At 40.4% G+C, this 17,016-nt stretch overlaps 1 long non-coding RNA gene across 1 annotated transcript in view; it reads left to right on the top strand.

Moving 5' to 3' along the window:
• Positions 1–15,221, top strand: part of LOC104913818 (uncharacterized) — a 239,754-nt gene extending 224,533 nt beyond the window's left edge. Inside the window, exons 5-6 of the long non-coding RNA XR_014887448.1 lie at positions 12,571–12,763; positions 13,619–15,221. This is a non-coding gene — a long non-coding RNA (uncharacterized LOC104913818). The remainder of the gene's footprint in view (positions 1–12,570; positions 12,764–13,618) is intronic.
• Positions 15,222–17,016: the final 1,795 nt, after the last annotated feature.

The following is a 17,016-nucleotide window of genomic DNA, read 5'->3' as shown; positions in this document are numbered from 1 at the left end:
CCACTTCCAAATGCTGCCTGAAGGAGAAAGTTACAAACAAGTAAACAAACAAAAAAAAAACAGCAAAACAAACCGTACTGTTGGAATGGAATACACTTCTTTTGCAGCAAGTTTTGTCTAGTACTGGGGAACATAATAGTGAAGGAAAAAAGAAGCAGCTTCCCTCAACCTGCTTTGATTTTCAGTGCAACTCTGAGGTAACCTTCATGTAAATAGCCATATATCAGCAACTTGTTATATTTTCACAGCTTATTTTCCCTAATACTTTTCTGAAAAATAGGAGTTCAAAACATGTTACCTTTCTTGTAGCTGTGTCAGGTGTAGCCCTGGCATGAAACAATGACTGTTAATAAAACAGAGAAATCCACTGAGAATGTAATAAATCTGATTATTTAAGGGGAAAAAAAAACAACATTGCAAAACCTATCCATAGTGTTTTCATTTTATTTCGTGTCTTCACCTGAGCTCTCTTGTTTGATTTCCCCTTTGCCTTCCCTTCCCCCGGCATAGTTAGGATCAGCAAGTTGGTTTTCTGTAATTTTTGCAAATGATTGGTTAGAGTAATCAGGTTTCTTGGCAGACAGCCCTAAAAGTCAGCTTGCTGTCAAGAGATTTAATTTCATTGCATCTTACTCTAACACACATGATGTGATCTGTATTAATCAGGAATGCTAGGAATAGAGCTTGGGGAATTAAGAATGCAGTCAGGCATCAGGAGACCGTAAGGCTCCCAAAGCACCAGAGGTTTGTAACCTGAGTGTCCTGACAGAAGCAGGTAAACATATCAGATGAGCTCTGCTGGGACTCCTAGAACAGCCTGTGTTCTGCAGTGATCTGAAGTGATGCTGCTGGGTAAGATGGCTCAATGAAATGATGTTGGGTGGCATTTTGGACATGTGCTGGCTGTTGGCTGGAATCCACGTTGGCAGAAAGCAAGAGCTGGAAGAGAGAGAACCCAGAGTCCCAGTTCTTTTGAGGTCTTTTCCTAACAGCATAAATCTTGATTAAAGTACAGAGACCTCTGGAAACTGTAGTTCAGCTCCAGCTATGACGTAATGTGATTTATAGCTCTGAATCAAATATTCTGCCCTGCTTTCAACTGGGGCAGAGTTGATTTTCTTCAGTGTCTGTTACGACAATGCCTCTATAGGTACCTGTTCCAAGGACTACTGAAGTGAAGACAAAGATAACAGCTGCATCTACTGACGAGAGACCCTCACAACCTCAAGTGACTCCAAAGAAAGTTGTTCCGCTGGCTTTAGTGGAGGAGATTCCTTCCTGAATACATTTCATAGATGCAAAGCTGTAACAACAATTTTAGGCAATGATGTGAACGTTCAGTAGAAATTATTAAGAGCATACAGTTACAATCAGACTGAATGAGTGAAACTGTGAAGTGGGTTGTTCTATTGAAACCATAGTTCCTTCTTACAGCAAAGGATAATTTTAGCACATTGAATATTATAACAGCATAGCAGCATGAAGTAATCCCATAAAAACTGTTTTAAGTAGTCTATTTCAAATTAGAGATCACTAGTTCTGAACTTGTAACACCTATTAATTAGCCTTTCTGTCAGACTGCTTCTTCAGCAGTGTCCCTCGTTACTAAAATCTTACACTATCTTTCTGCACAGGTTACTAGAAATGCATCGTGATCCCAAGCCCCAGCTTTGTAGTTTGGTGAAGGTAAATATTTATGGTCTTGGAAAATGCCTGTTGTCATTTTCCATCTACAGCTCTGTATAAACAGAGCATTTAAGTGGAAATGCAAATGTTTTCTCTTCTGCACTTCTGTGAACACCTGGAAGATATATAATAGGAAAGTGCATTTTTTTCAGAGGGTTTCTTGAAATCAGTTTAAACTTCTCTAAAGATTCTAGCAGGAGGCAGCTGAAGAGAAATGAAAAAGAGTCATGCCACGGAAATTGCATTACTGTCATTGTTAATTTGGTTTAAATAACCGTGAAAAGTAGTAGTTCATTCTCTGTTAAAATTTCCTATTGGCTTAAGCCAACTGGTGAATATTGTATTTGATAGACTCTGACATGAAGTCTGTATTTAAATATTTATCTTTTGAATAGCCATGTTTACAGCTAACACCTTCCTCTGCCTTAAACTTTAGCAGTAACGTAATACATTCCACTTCTGAAGTTGTCTCAGGTGAAACTGTATTAGCAGGTGAGGTTTTAAAATGTTCTCTAGATCTCTCCAATTATGTGCTCAAATGGAGGTCAGTACTTGAAAGATCAAAGTAAAAACACATGCTATCGAAAAACATTCACCCTTGCCTATTTGTTGGAGCCTTTTGGACTCTGCCATAGAACAGCTTTCAGTATCAGCTGTATTACATGCTGGCTTTTGAAATGGAGGTCTTACCGGCATCCTACAAATTGGTCACCTTACAGAGGCGTTTGGCAGTCCTCCCCACTGCTGTGGATGTTGCAGTGTTCAGGCTGACACTTCATAGCCATCAGCACTGCAGAGCCAGTGTGGAGGAAGGCCGGGCCATTGCTGTGTCTTCCTTGGGAATAATTGAGTCAGTACATTGGGCTTGGTTTTCTTCTCCTTAATTGTGTCTCCCAAACTGCAAAATACTTGTGAGCGCTGAGAAAGAGCAACTGGAATAGGCTACAAGGCTTTGCGGAATAGGAGTGCTTCCCCTCTAGTGCCATGTAAAGGAGCACTGAGGAGCATCTACTGTCATATAAAGGATCTGTTAAATTTATTGTGTCTGCAATTGTGGTTCAGAGAACATGCTTGAGCAGGTATAAATTTTGGTGGAGTCAGCAGGGTCTCGTAAAGATGTCTCCGGAAAGCCTGCAACTCTTGAGTACTGAACTTGTTAGTGTTACAGTATCAAGGGAAGATATAAATCCCTTCTAGGTGCCGCATCTGTCCCTGGTGCATGTGAGTCCATTTGGCACTGGATGCTGTTGTTACAATGTCAGCCATTATGAATTCAGGAAAGATTAAGCAGGATGATGTTTGTTTTAAAAAGAGAATCTGATGGCTGAGTTCCAGGGAGGTGTGGATGTACAGTGCTGGGCTCAGAGCACGGCAGCGCGGCGGGTGGCAGCGTGGCAGACATGGGAGCAGCCTTCTGTGTGCAGGGAGCAGCACAGGGCACAGCCCAGTCCTTCTGCATGCCTGGCTCTTGGTGCTTCAAGGAGCCTCTGCTCATCCGAGCATGAAATACAACAGCAAATCCTCAAAAGCAGCAGGGGAATGTGTTTCGTCTCTTTACCTGGAACAATGAAATCCAAATGTTTTTTTTCAGATGATGCTCTCAATTATACTTTTGCATGCAAGGGTACTTTTCTCAATTGTGAATGCTTTAGGCCAAATAGCCGTGAGATTTCTTTTATGTTTTTGGTTTTTTGTGTGTGCGTTAAAATGATTCATCTTGGTAAAACTGCTATGGGATTTTACCATATCAACATGTATCAATGAGCTGCTCTGGAAGGCAAGCCCTACTTTGCCCCAGGTATTTTTTATCTCCGCTGCCAGTGAAGGAAATTGATTGATAGCAATTAGTCTTACTGGTGGCACACGTGCTAGGCTTATACTGAATAAGTTCTGCAGGCTTTGTCTGATTTAATTCATTTGTGTCTTCCTAGGTTAATCGAATAGTTGAAAGGAAGGTGATCAGAGAATACCAAGTTCTATGAGTCTATCAGTATTCGGAACAGTTGTTTCTAGCTCTGCAAATTCCCTTGAACTGATGCACATACATTAAGAGAAATATTTATTGCCCAGGCAGATTTTTATTTTGTCTAAATGCAGTGATCTCGCAATTAATAAGGCTCTTAGCAGAAGCTTTTTGCAGGAAGCAGTGTCCTTCACAGAAAGGCCAAAGTCATTTCACAAAGAAAATTTAATGCTTTAGAAAGATGTGGAAGAAAAAGCAGCCTGATGCTCAAAATTGCACTACATAATTTCTGGTTTTGTGCATTTTTAATTGAGTTATTTCTGATTTTCAACCTACTGACTATAAGCAGTTCCTTCTAAATGCATCATATGCTTTTCTCTGATCTTGAAAATGCTGTTTTCTAAAGTGTCTTCTAAGGGTGGCATCTAAATTCAAGTCACCTTTGGTCAGAGATACATCTGCTGTGGTGGTGCAGATGGCTTTCTAGAGGAAAAACAGCACTTGTTTTGTTCATTGCAGAGTTTTGAAGACTGAATTTCGTACCACAAAGGAATTCAGAGGTGTTCAGTGTTGTAGTTCCTAATAGCAAGTGATGCTTCTGCTTCTGATAGTCAGCATCCTAAAATAAAGTGATAGCAGGTGATGATGTCCAGATTGTCCTTTATATCCCATCTGCTTTAGCTCTGCTTTGGAGAAGTTTTACCAGACCTGTAACCTGAAGAAGAGCAGTTGCAGCAGCAAAATGAATCTTGGCCTTAGCCCTCATAGCGGTGTGTGCAGGGTGCACAAGAAACCCGGCGGCACTCAGTCATAGAGAGGACTGCAGAACTGCAGGCAGGCAGGACAAAGAGCTGGAGGTTTATTGGGGAGAGCATGAAGTTCCATCCTTTTAATATGTAAAAGTTAAGTAAGAAAATAATTGTATTAATCTCATTAAGGTTGCTTGTTTTAAAAAGTAATAAAATTTATAAATAATTAAACAACTTGTGAAGCCATGTGCGAGTGAGTTATTAATGCAGGCCTAGGGCACATTAAAAGTCATGATGTTGAAGGCAAATTGACTTTAATCAAAAGACTTGCATTAATTACTTAGTCATTCCTACCGTATCTTTTTCTTGCCATGATAATATCAACTTTCTTTGTTTAGTTTTGCTTCACATGAGCAAACAAGAACATTCTGGGGACAAAAAAGTTGAAAAGTTGCAGTATAGATTTTAACTTAATTAAACGTGCTGAAGTTGAGTCTGTTACAGTCCCCAGCCACAGTGCTTGGATTTTCAATGTCCACAAGGAGAACTTCAGCTCTTGGACTTCCCCCAGCACAGTCCCTGATGATGATGGGCAGAGTTTTCATACATGATGTGTTAATCAAAATGACTTCTGATGAAGCTTGGTAGAAGATTGCTGCCTGAACTTGTGTGAGCCAAGCAGAGAGAAGCCAGGCTGTCCTTAAATTCATACCTGGATTCCTATTCATTGTTTTTCTACTTCTTCTTGATCTTGTTCCTCTTGAAGGCCTTCAGAATAGCTGAAATGAAGCCCTGGGAAAAGCACCAGAATGAAAATGAGGTTGAGCACATCACGTTTCTTTAGGAGGAAGTGTTCTGTGATGAGTCACCTAGAAGAAAGGAAGTGGAGGAGCATCTAGGAATATGGCAGAAATTTGTTTATAATCCAAGTTTCTTCTACAAAATGGGGTTTACTCAGCTCATTCTTGGACCATGCCTGCAGGTGCTCAGCCCATGGTTCTACCACAGACACAGGTACCAAGCAGGCACTCCTGTTTCCATGCCTTAGGACAGGTGTAACTTTCTGGGCTCTGGGCTTTATTGGAAGACCTGTATACCCAAACCTTGTTCTTTATTCTTTTTCTGAAATCAAATGCTGTGTAGCTGCTTCTAGAAATCTTGCAGTTAGGCACGATGCAGATTGAAAAGCTGGCCCTCGGTGCTGTGCTGGTTTAATTGCTAAATGAAGACAAGCACCTGACAAAAATGTTAGCAACATGACTCGTACCAGATGCAGAGATGCTTATTCATTCAAATGAAGCAAGATTCTAATTAACAGGAGTGGATTTGATTGTGTAGGCTGCTCATGCTAGCGTCTGTCTCAAACATTCTTTGCAGAAAAATCAAACCCTGTCCTTAACTGCTGAAGAGCTTCAATGCAATGCAGAACATTTACCTGGTGAAGCAAGTTTCAAGACTTGTGATGAAAAATTTGTTGGGTGGGTGAGAGCGTAGCTTATTTTCCAGATCCTGTGGCTGGCTGTGGGTAATGGTAGGCTCATATGGGTAAAACAGGATCTCTTTATTATGTATACAGTAATGATACTGAGCACCATGGTTAAAAATGATCTCTGCATACGGATGGCTGTGAGTCATCCACCAAAGTGCAGTCCTGCAGCCCGGATCCTAAACTTCCAACCCAGTGCTAAGCTTCACCAGTGATGCTAAAGCAAAGATTTAGGCAGAAGCTAAGCAAGGTGTAAATAATGACATTTAGCAGAATAATATCAGCTCACAGTTTTCAAAGAACAATATTCTGGGAGAAACTTGCATGGTTTCATGAGTTGACATATTCCATGCAACAGCATTTGAAAGACAGCAGTGAATCATTTTTTTGTCTTGGCGGGGGCGAGGGAGACTCTCTGATCTGCTTTAAAAAAGAAAAAGGAAGATCTCATGTACAGGAGACATGCAGCTCCTCTAGAGTTCCCTCCGCTTTATTGGAGTCATCACAGCCTAATAAACACTTGATAACAGACACGTCGGTAAGTGAAGTGTGTGGCTGGAGATGCTCTTACTGACGTCCCACAAAGCTTTAAAAATGCGCCCTGCTTTAAACTGTAATAAAAACATCAATGGAGATACATTTTGCAGTGCCTATATATCTAAAGTAGGATAGACTGGACTACCTCATTTTTCTGAGTTTCTAGGGAATACATTCTCATATGCATATTTTACAACTGTTTTGACAGCGAGTCCATAAACATGCAGAATAAATACAACTATCAGCTAAAAAGTATCTCTAGACATCGTCATTTTCATTTAGGTTTGCTGATGATATACAAAATAATCACGGGAATATATTTACTGCGAGTAATGCAGGTTGCTATGGTATACTGTAATATTAAAAGCATAAATTCCCTCATATGGGGAAAGGACTGTAAAATGCAAAAACTTCATATAAGTGGAAAAAACTGTCAGTGCATGCCATGGACAAGGCTTCACTGTAAAGGTGGCATGTTCAGGTGCTTGATACCACTTAAAGAGGGATATCCAGGGCTTTGCCAGCTCTAGAAGTGCCCAAGGTGGTTGGCACTGCTTGCTATCTCCACTTCCAAATGTTAATAAATCCTTTATCTTATGAATTATTTTTTGTCTTATCAGGAATCCTTGGAAGCGCCTACCTGCCTTACTCAGTAGTAGTAAAGCAGTTCATCCTATTACAGAAGATTCTAATATTCCCCAAATAGCTCTGCAGGTGTCAACAATCGCTCTCTAAAAATGTGTGAATGCAGTTAACCCTGAAAAGAATGCACAGAAATTGTGAAGCTGAAGCCTTAAGAAACACAGTCATAGTGAAGGGAAGTGATGGTGATGGGAGCAGCGCGCTGCAGTGCCATGGGTGAGCCCAGCCCTGCGGTCCCCTGGGACTGCCTCATCCCCACCTTATAGGCTGCATTTTGGAAAAAGGAGCATGAGCTCATGAAGCAATTGCTTTTAAAAATCCCCTCCCTATCACCCCCAAGGGAAAAGATTTGCATTTCCATCTTTTTAATGCTCATTCCTGTGCTATTTATAAGAACTTGTTTTGTAATCCCAGCACTTTATGAACCTTAATTACTCTGAAATGTGCATCATTGCCCTTTACATGGGTTATATAACACGCACAGCAGATCGCACCAAGCTGCTTGTGTACTTTGGTTGCACCAGGGATGAATGAGGCCTGCTGTGGGCAAGCCACAGAGCACAGTGTTCCAACTCTTCTTCTCCCTTGGGCTCATTCCTGGCATGAAAACGTGGATCTGGAGAATACCCATTGATATTATCTACGGGACACAAAAGAACTGAATGAAGAATCTAGTAGTGTTGCTTTTTTTAAATTGTTATATAGTATTAATGATTAACTTAGAGAAAAATGTGCAATCTGCTAATTTGGGGAGAGGTACACATGGCTGTTTCTTAATTCATTCTAACTTTACTGTTTTCTTGTTCTATACCTTTATGAAGGCACTTATACTTCCTTCAGATGAAAACAGCTGTTACGTGAAGGAATGAATTTTAAACCTAAATATCTATGCCACAGGGATGAAAGAGGGAAGTTATTTGAATGTGGTATATGACTATGAAAACCTTAGCTGTATGAGAGGAGGGCAGCAAGGTGTTCAGGCATCCATCTGCTCTGCCACACTGCTGCCTGCAGCCCTATGGCGCTCTCCCTTTATTCCTTCTAACCTTCACCTTCTTAATATTGGCTTCTTGCAGCAGAGGAAGGGAAGGTGATTGTTGTAGCCAGCATTTTACATACAGGTGTGTATTTGGATTTGTTCTTACTTTGTCAAATTAAATAAATTGGATTGAAGCCCACTAAAGGCTTGGAGGGAAAAAAAACCAACACAAGAGTTTGTGAAGAAGTTAAAGAATGCAGTAACGGGTGAGAAAGGATGGTCAGCAAGGCTTCCTGCCTTCCTCTTTGCTAAGTGTGAAGGAAGGTCTTGGAAGCGTGCTGTGTGCATTGGAGTTAATGGGGGTGAAACAGCCGGTTTCAAGGCAAGATGAGAGAAAAGCGCTTGGTGCACAATAATGTGATGTGCAGGGTTTGCCATCCAGCAGCCTCAGAAGCCCAGTGCCCTTCCCAGGGGCGTCCACCTGTGAGCAGGAGGATTGCAGTGCTGCGCAGCCGCTGAGCTGCTTTGGTGCGGTGCTTCCCTGAGTGCATCCCAGCATCCCCCCGTTGGCATGTATTTAATGGAGAATGGATGCACATGTCAGATTGTGTTGTGTGAGGTAATATTTAGGTCTTAAGCAACTTGCTGTAATTACTGTATATACTTTTGACAGGACAATTTTTTATTTTTTTTTTAAGAACAAAATGACTGGACGCATTTTGAGGCACTAATATAATAGTATCAAGTTGATATTAAATGCGCAAACATCTTAGTAAACTGAAAGCTTTAATTCTTTGGTTAGATGGCACAATCTGTTATCCTAAATTAAATTTCTAAAGGAGTATTTTTTCCAGATATTACATACTTCATAGCTGACAGGGACACCATCTAATTAGCTATTTATATGCAAGGCATACCGGGGGATAATTAGGAACATGGATTATGCAAAGGCAATCAGACTGACAGAGGGCAAAGGAAGCTAACGTATTAAATCAAGTTTGTATATATGCTTATATGGTTTATCATGTGTCGTTTGGGTTGTATTACATTAATACTTCATTTAATATGTTGTTATGCATATTACTGTAATCCACTAATTTGTAAATTAAACATGCACCCTCCTAAATACAGTATCTGTTGGCCCAGTGAATTAGTTAGGCCTGCAGGAAAATGCTTAATTAAGTTACATATGCATTCCACCTCTCAGGAACTGCCCTGCACATCTCTAACACATCTGTTGTCTGTGCTCAGGTCCAGGCTTCATGGGTTATTGCTGTCCCCAGCATATCTTATCACATACTCAATGTTTGGATTGCCAAAGCAATGGTGGGTGCACTTTAAAATGTGTGGGAAGTAGTTGCTTGGTCAGCCAAAAAAAGGGTGAAATGAGGAAATGTTCTGGTCTGGAGTTACAGAGGGGAGAAACGCCATGAGTTTGAGTGCAAGCAGATGGGAGAAGGGGGTCATTTGGTGTGTGAAGATGTGTAATGTCGATGTGCAACTTAGCTGATGAAACTAATGGGAATGCGAAGTAGGCTCCTAAATGAGCTGCTCCTGCGTGCTCTAAAGATGGTTAATTTGAACCATTTTTCCCAAATCTAAGTTGTCTGGTCAGCCAAATGCTATCTCACTGAACAGCAGATTGAACATCTCTCTCAGGTGTGTTAGTAGATAAGCTTCACCCACTTTGTGACCGCCTTGGGCAGTCAGATGTTTCAAACAAAGGGTTGGGTGGTTCCGAATGTCAGCCCTACATACATTCATACACCTACACAGGTCAATACAGATATTTCTAAAAATTTAAAATTAACAAATCTAGAATTTGTTTCACTGGCATCTGGCAGGTCTAAGCTTCAAGAAGAAATTATCTTCAGTTTTTATGATGAAAAGAATGGCACACTCTTTTGAAGGCCTTACTGTAGGAAAATGGTGTGACAGAAGCAGAGGATGGGTAAAAGCAAGGGATGGGAATATTTGTACAGCAGCTGTGAGACTTCAGTGGCCTTTGATCTAGGAGGAAAGAGGAAGGTGTTGTGTTTTGTCCTGAATGACACTGAAACAAGCAGTGCTTGGTTCAGATTCATAGCTTTTGTTCTCTTCCATTTTGTTCTGACGATGTGGCCGAGCATTTGTGCATCACTAATGCTGCTCCTGGGGAGCCATCAGCTGCATTTTCACCCAGAGCTGATGTGCTCATGTAGGGGTCTTAGACACAGCTGGTGCTGAAATTGCTTTTGACAAAGTACTCAGGGAACAGCCCTTCCTCCACACATCTGGCTGTGTCTGACCACAGTGGCTCCAGGTGGGTATCAGTGAATTTGGGTGAGGGGCAGCAGAGATTTCCTCTTTGTAGATCAAACCTCCTCAGAAAGCTCTTGTGTGAAACCGGAGCCATCCTCCAGCTCCCTGCCCCTATTCTGCTTCTGAGAGCCTGCTTCCCAAACACTACATTTTATTCATGCCATAGCCCCAGCTTCAGTAACTTCACTGGAATATGAACCTTGGCATAAATGAAAGCAGAATTTGCCTCCTGGACTTTTGTATGCTTTTAATATTTATTCGTTGGTCTATAATAAAAGAATATTTGTCATCTTAACTGAATTTCTGGATGAGAATCAATGGATCATTAGTTTTAATTACAATATATCAATGTCATACTAGTGTAATTTATATCTAATGAAATTAATGTCTAGGGTACACTCTACTGTCATCACTAAATTCTTCATGATAACTATAAATATCAAAACCTGCTTTCCTTACATTATTTATAGGTTGGTTCATCCAGTGCAGTCTCATTAAACAGACAGCATTGTAAAGGTGATTGTGGAGCAGTGTTGGCTGAGGCTCATCCAGCAGTGAGCAGGGAGCAGCTCATGCAGGGAGTGGAGGGTGGGTTGGTTGTGTGGTGTGCAGAAAGGCTTGGGAATCTGGGAGCTGAGATTTGCTCCTGATATTGCTACTGCAGTAATACTGGTGATCTGTTCCCAAATTATTCAGTTATTCATAGCATCTGTATTTGTCTTTTTTTTTTTTTTTTCTTTCCCCATGTGGAATTGTTTGATATAAACAATAACAGTTACTATGTCTCAGGTATTTGTTGTCCTTGTTAATAACAGTGTTTCATAACAGGCTTGTTGTGCTGGATCAGGCTCTAGAGGTGGTTAACTGAGCTGTCTGTAATGATCACCCTCAGCTTGCATATCCCACAATTAAACCATCTCAGCCAGTTTCAGTTCTGTAGCGACAGCACAAACACACGTCAGGGCAAACAGCAAATGAGAGCCCACTGACAGGTAGATAAAACAAAACTGATTAAGGGTACGATAAGTCATCCTTATTACTGTCTCACAGTGTCATGGTTTTATGATGTTATGATGTGGAATACCGATAACCAAAAATCAGAAAACCATGACACACAGGTGGGCAACGATAACTGGTTAATAATAGATAATAAAGCAAGCTGAATAATTTGCATGAAACGAAAGTAGGTGGTATTTCACTACTTCAAGAAGGGGTTTCTGGACTACATCCCACACTCACCTGCAGCAGTGATGCCACAGCACAATTCCCAGCAAGGGCTGCTCAGTGCTCAGAGTGGAGCTGCTAAGAGAGAAAGAAGGTTATCTGGGGCTGTGTTTGTTTATTTATGACCATCTGTTTTCAGTCCACTCAGAGCTAGGAGGGAAGGTGCCTGTTCACCAGAATGTATGTAGACAGAGCGTGGTAAATTTCAGCTTGTGTTGGCTGCTGCTGGATGATGGATGATTTCCCAAGTCTAGATGGTAATGATGTTGCACTGATTCACTGGCAAGTTCTTCATTCTTTTACCACAAGCTCTCCTCTCCAGTTTAAAAACACTCAGTTTGAGTTTAAATCTTCAGCATAAAAGCAAACAAAATCTGCTGGCCACCGACAATATGCAATTTCTACAGCTTGAGAAAATGCTTTGCTTTGCTCCAAACCAATATTGTTCTAGGCTAAACACAGCTTCCTTTACACCTACACACACCACATCCCAGGCAGCCATGCAGATTGTTCTGAGCTCTTGTTTGTCACTGACAAAAGTGCACAGCTAATGGTGGTGACTGTGTTGAAAAATCGTGTTTTGTAGTTGAGAATTTGCTCTATCAAATAGTGTTATGGTGCTTTTTTTGTATCTGTTGTAGTTCTCATGGAAGTAAACAGGAGGCATTACTTTTGGAGTGACCTATGTAATTTCCTGTTCTTGAAGGCTAATTGATTTAATATTCTCTGTAAGAGAGCTATGTGTTTTGAGTGCGTTTACGGCAGCTAGCTTGCCTGTGTAGTTCCCCAAAAGTGGGACAATTGTGTGTTAATGTAATGTTTATTATATTTCATGTTTGGTAACAGCTATAATGTCTATTGTATTCCAATAAAAATTGATATGGTTGCTCTTCTTCTTCTTATAGAAGATAAGACTAAGAATGTTTTTTTAGAAAAAGAAACCAAGCCCATCAGGAACGGGAACAGATAAATACTCATGATGAATATTTTCTCTTCTTTGCAGTGCGTGAAGTTCTCTGAAACATCTTCAGCTTTGCCTTCCAAAGATTCACAAGAGATTCAGGCAGAGTGACAGTGAAAAATGTTCATGTATCAATAGCCTGGAACCCTGCTTGCTCCATTGCCTAAAGCGTGAGAGATCCCAACAGGATGCTCCCCTGCTCTTAGTACTGGTTTCAAGTCTGCAGATGCTGAAGGTAAGTCTTGCTCTGAGCTTTGCTGCCTGGCTCCAGTGCTTGCATTGCTGCTGCTACTTCCTGTCATTCAGACCAGATCAAGAAGCAGAGGTAAGAATCATGAAACTCAATCTTGTTACGTGCATTATTCCTACAATTCTATATATCAAATATTTTCTCTGTAATCCATTACATTCGTCATGTTTAGATGTACTTTACTATGGTCAACAATCTATTTCTTTAGTTATCTGATTATTGACTGCAACGAGTGTTGGTATTTCTTTTTGGAAAATGGAATTTCCTATTGTTTCCTTCCCATTCTGCTTAGGTGAAATATTACAGCTTCATAGATGGTAAATTAAATGTCAAATATAATTTGGCATCCAAACCGTGAAGTCTATTTCTGTCCTCAGAGCAAACCTGACAGATGCCTTCATGTACTGCCTTTATAGAGAGCTATACAGGATAATAAATCACTTTTTAGTGTGTCACTACAAATGGTTCAGTATAACTTCTTTATGAAAGTTTAGGACTTTTATAAGTGCCTTAAAAAGAAACATATTTTTATACAGCTACAGTCCTGGAGCTTCTTCAGTCAGCTTCAGCTCTTTTCTTTGTTTTCTCCTTAATCATGTAAACATGCATCTAATTTAGTTGATTAAAGTAAGTGTGAAGTGCTTGGTTCTGAAGTGTTTGATCACACCATTACCATGTGAAATGTCCATAACTCCTTTTTAAAGATAAAGCACCAGTAAAACAAGATGCAGTGGGAGAGGGATAACTTGTTTAGGCGGACTCCAGAATTCCCTACATGAATCTCACTACTTAGGAGGGGTAATCTGCGTTACAAATCTCTGTTTTATTCTTTCTACCAAGATGGGTCTCTTATGGCTGTCAGTGATGTATGTCCAGCTGTTGCATCACATTCTGCTCACACGCAGAAGAACATCTTGAAGTGCCAAAAAAATGGTTATTACATTATTTAGAAAACAACAAGAGGAAAAACACCCCAACCAGCCAACCAAACAATAAAACCACCCATAAACTGGCATCCATGCTGCTGCTGTCAAAACATAACCAATATGCCTAATGAAGTGGCCTTCTTGAGGAAAATATGAATTGGAATAGAATTGACATAATGTCTGAAAATCAAGCACATGATCATCTGGTGAGTAACCTGCCACGAATACATTAGTCATAATAGCAAAGCACAGTGCTTAAAGTAATGTTTGGTCATGCAGAAAAATGTCAGTGAGTGTCTGAATCGATAGTGACGATTAGAATTGCAATAAACTACATAGTCAACCAAAGTCATTGTATCTGGGTAGATCATAACAGACTTTAGTCATAGCAGACTCAGTAACATGCAGAAATCCTGAGCTATCAGAGTCAACAGCAAAAATGATTTTTCTTTACCTAGCGTTTATTTTGTCATTGTTTTTTCAGCCTCTGTAAGTACATGTCAGCATTGACCATTACAGAGATAAAAGAGCCTGAGTAGATCACTATCTGGCCGGAATGCTGTCTTCAAGCTTTCAAAATAGAGAGATTAAATTTGTATGCTGGGTCATTCATGCAGTAAATACGATGAAGAAGCAAAGCAGAATGTTTTATATAAAATTGATAGTATTTTCAAAATAGAAATATGGGAGTTAATATATTGGATCAGTCCAGTATCTATGTAGTCCAGAGCTATCACATATCGGTTTAAACCACAGGTTTCAGAGGCAGCCTAAAGAAAAAGCAATTGTCATCTAAGCTGCTCCACAGGGAAATTTCCTTCAGTCTTCAAAGATGGGAAAAACACCAGAAACTTCCCCTGAAGCACAGGAGCTTATATCTCTTCTAAAGCATTTGAAGACTGATGCTTTTGTTTGTTTTGCATTTATAATTACAACACTAGATATTATCGATATTCGTTCTCCTCATGAGCTTTTCAGACTTGCAGTAATATTGAGTCAAGAAATCTTAGTCTGACTGTTCATTTTCACCATCAGTTTTGAGAATGGCATCAACTGCTGCTGGCAAAGAAGGATGTGAACTCATTAACTTTGTTCCTCTGCAAACTGGGAGTAGTGGCACAATTACTGCAATACTGTTCTTTTGTCTCAAAATATCTGTGTCCTCAGTATATCAGGAGAGAGAACCACATTGGTTCCTAAGCGGTGGATCCAAGGAGAGGGAAGCAAAATGTCATCCTGGAATGTTTTCCCCAAGTGAGCAGCAGCACTAGGAATACAGCCCTACCCAGCTAGGCCAACGGGCTGCCCAGCAGCGCCAAGTCTCTGCCAGCCACCACTCAGTGATAAGCGTGACAAGGGATACAACTTGTCTGGTACTACATTTTATTTCTAGTTGACAAAAGGTGATTTTTGTACTGAATTGCATAAAACACATTGATATGGATATTAGTATTTCCTGACAGCATATTTATTTAAAAAAAAAAAAAAAAAAAAAAGGAAGTAAAATAAAAACTTTCCCCAGGAAAACACTCTGTGTTGAAGACCATATTCATATTCATTTTAACTTATTCTCTTGTCACTGAATGGGTTACTCCAAATCTTGCTTGCAGTAATGGATGGATAACTCTTCCTTCTTGCAAAGATGTAGCATGAGAAGCTATGTAGAATGGAAAAAGCTTTCAAGTGTCAGACTAGCATGAGAGAAAAATCTCGTCTCTGATTTGAAGACAGTTGCAGGTGTTCAACCATCTGTATCTGTCCAAGAAGTGGAGGTTGCTAAGTGACCAGTGTATCTAGTCCAATACAGATTCACAGAAAGTGTTTATTCTTGTCCCTTTCTCCTGCAGGGACCAGTTGGGTGTTGCATGGGTCACAAGGGTGCTGATGTCTGCTAGTCCCAAAACACACAAGTGCAGCCAAAACATCCTTGGCACATAACTTCAGGCAATAGATTCCCCACAGATTTTTTTGGAAGTTGCTATTTGTGGCAAACACAGCTGGTTCTCGTAATGCCAGCTAGCCTTTGAACAGACACCTGAAGGCAAGCAGATAGCTCAGTGTGTGCTATCCGTGCAAGGCTGGAAAGTTCTGTGTTTCCTTAATAGATGCACTGGGAAGGTGTGTGATAATGTCCTGTTACTACTCAGCAAAGGATGTTTTGTAGTAATATTGATGGAGAAAATTCTACCCTATTAATGACTTAATCTATATTGTAAATAGCAAGGAATGTGGCTACAGAAGAAACATATATTCAGACAATCACTGTGTGTTGTATGAATGTTTTCATTGGCAGATGAGTGCAGTAGCCAAATAAAGAGGGAATGAGGGTCCAGCTCTGCTCATAGCCATGCCGTGGCCTTGTGCTCTGCATTGGAAGTATGAGTGTTATCAACAATTGCCTTGCTAAACTGCTTTGACATGGCTTGTAAAAAGAGTATTAGTGCTTCTATTTGATACCATCCTGACACGGTTTTGTTTTATAGAACAGTAATGAGAGAGAATTATGTGCATATATTTTGATGAGGCAATAAGATGTGGCTTCTTCACACTAAAATATTCATAGCTAGGGGTACCTTTCCCATCAAGCAACTGTAAAAGCTGAAACAAGAGATTGAAATTTATTGTCTTTCTGAATTGTTTTGTGTGAGGTTTTTTTTTCTGTTTGCAGCTCATCAGATTGTTTCACACTGCAGATGTAAGTATTTACACTGCAAACCAGATCCTTCAGAACTGGTATAAATGTGGCTGTATGTGAAAGACCCTGCAGGTGTGTTACTTTGGGAGCAACTTGGGCTTGGGGGTGAGCATGGGAAGGAACTGGGATTGGACAGAGTTAAGGGCAGCCCCAGCAGCATGTCAGTATTTTTATTGACTCTTATCTGGGATAAGCTGAGATTTAGATTGCAAGATATGGGCTATGAGTAAGTTAGAATTAAGTTGTGCAGTAGGGCAGGGCCCTTTGCAAGGTTTGTTTGATGCTCATTTCCAGTCTTTCAGCTGAAGTCATGCAGTATACATTCTTAGCCTATGTGTGACCTGTTACAGGATTGCATAACGCATTTCATGATTACACTGTCAGTTCTGTCTAACCTGTCATTCACTAATCTCCCAGGTCTGTATATCCAAGGTCTTTTTTCTTGCTTTAGTATGTTTGACTATGAGGTATGTTCTGTGGAACTGCCACTCCCACTTCTGTGCCATCCAAGATGATCTATTTTCCTGCTTCCTATGGGCTACTAATCCTGAAATGTTTCCATCAGGTTTGCAGAGGCACAGCTAGGGTGTTATTCTGGAGTGCTTTAGACTAACAAC

This window comes from Meleagris gallopavo, chromosome 20 (genome assembly GCF_905368555.1).
Source record: "Meleagris gallopavo chromosome 20, MGAL_WU_HG_1.1, whole genome shotgun sequence".
Classification (NCBI taxonomy): Eukaryota; Metazoa; Chordata; class Aves; order Galliformes; family Phasianidae; genus Meleagris; species Meleagris gallopavo.
This window is presented reverse-complemented; position numbering and strand designations above follow the sequence as displayed.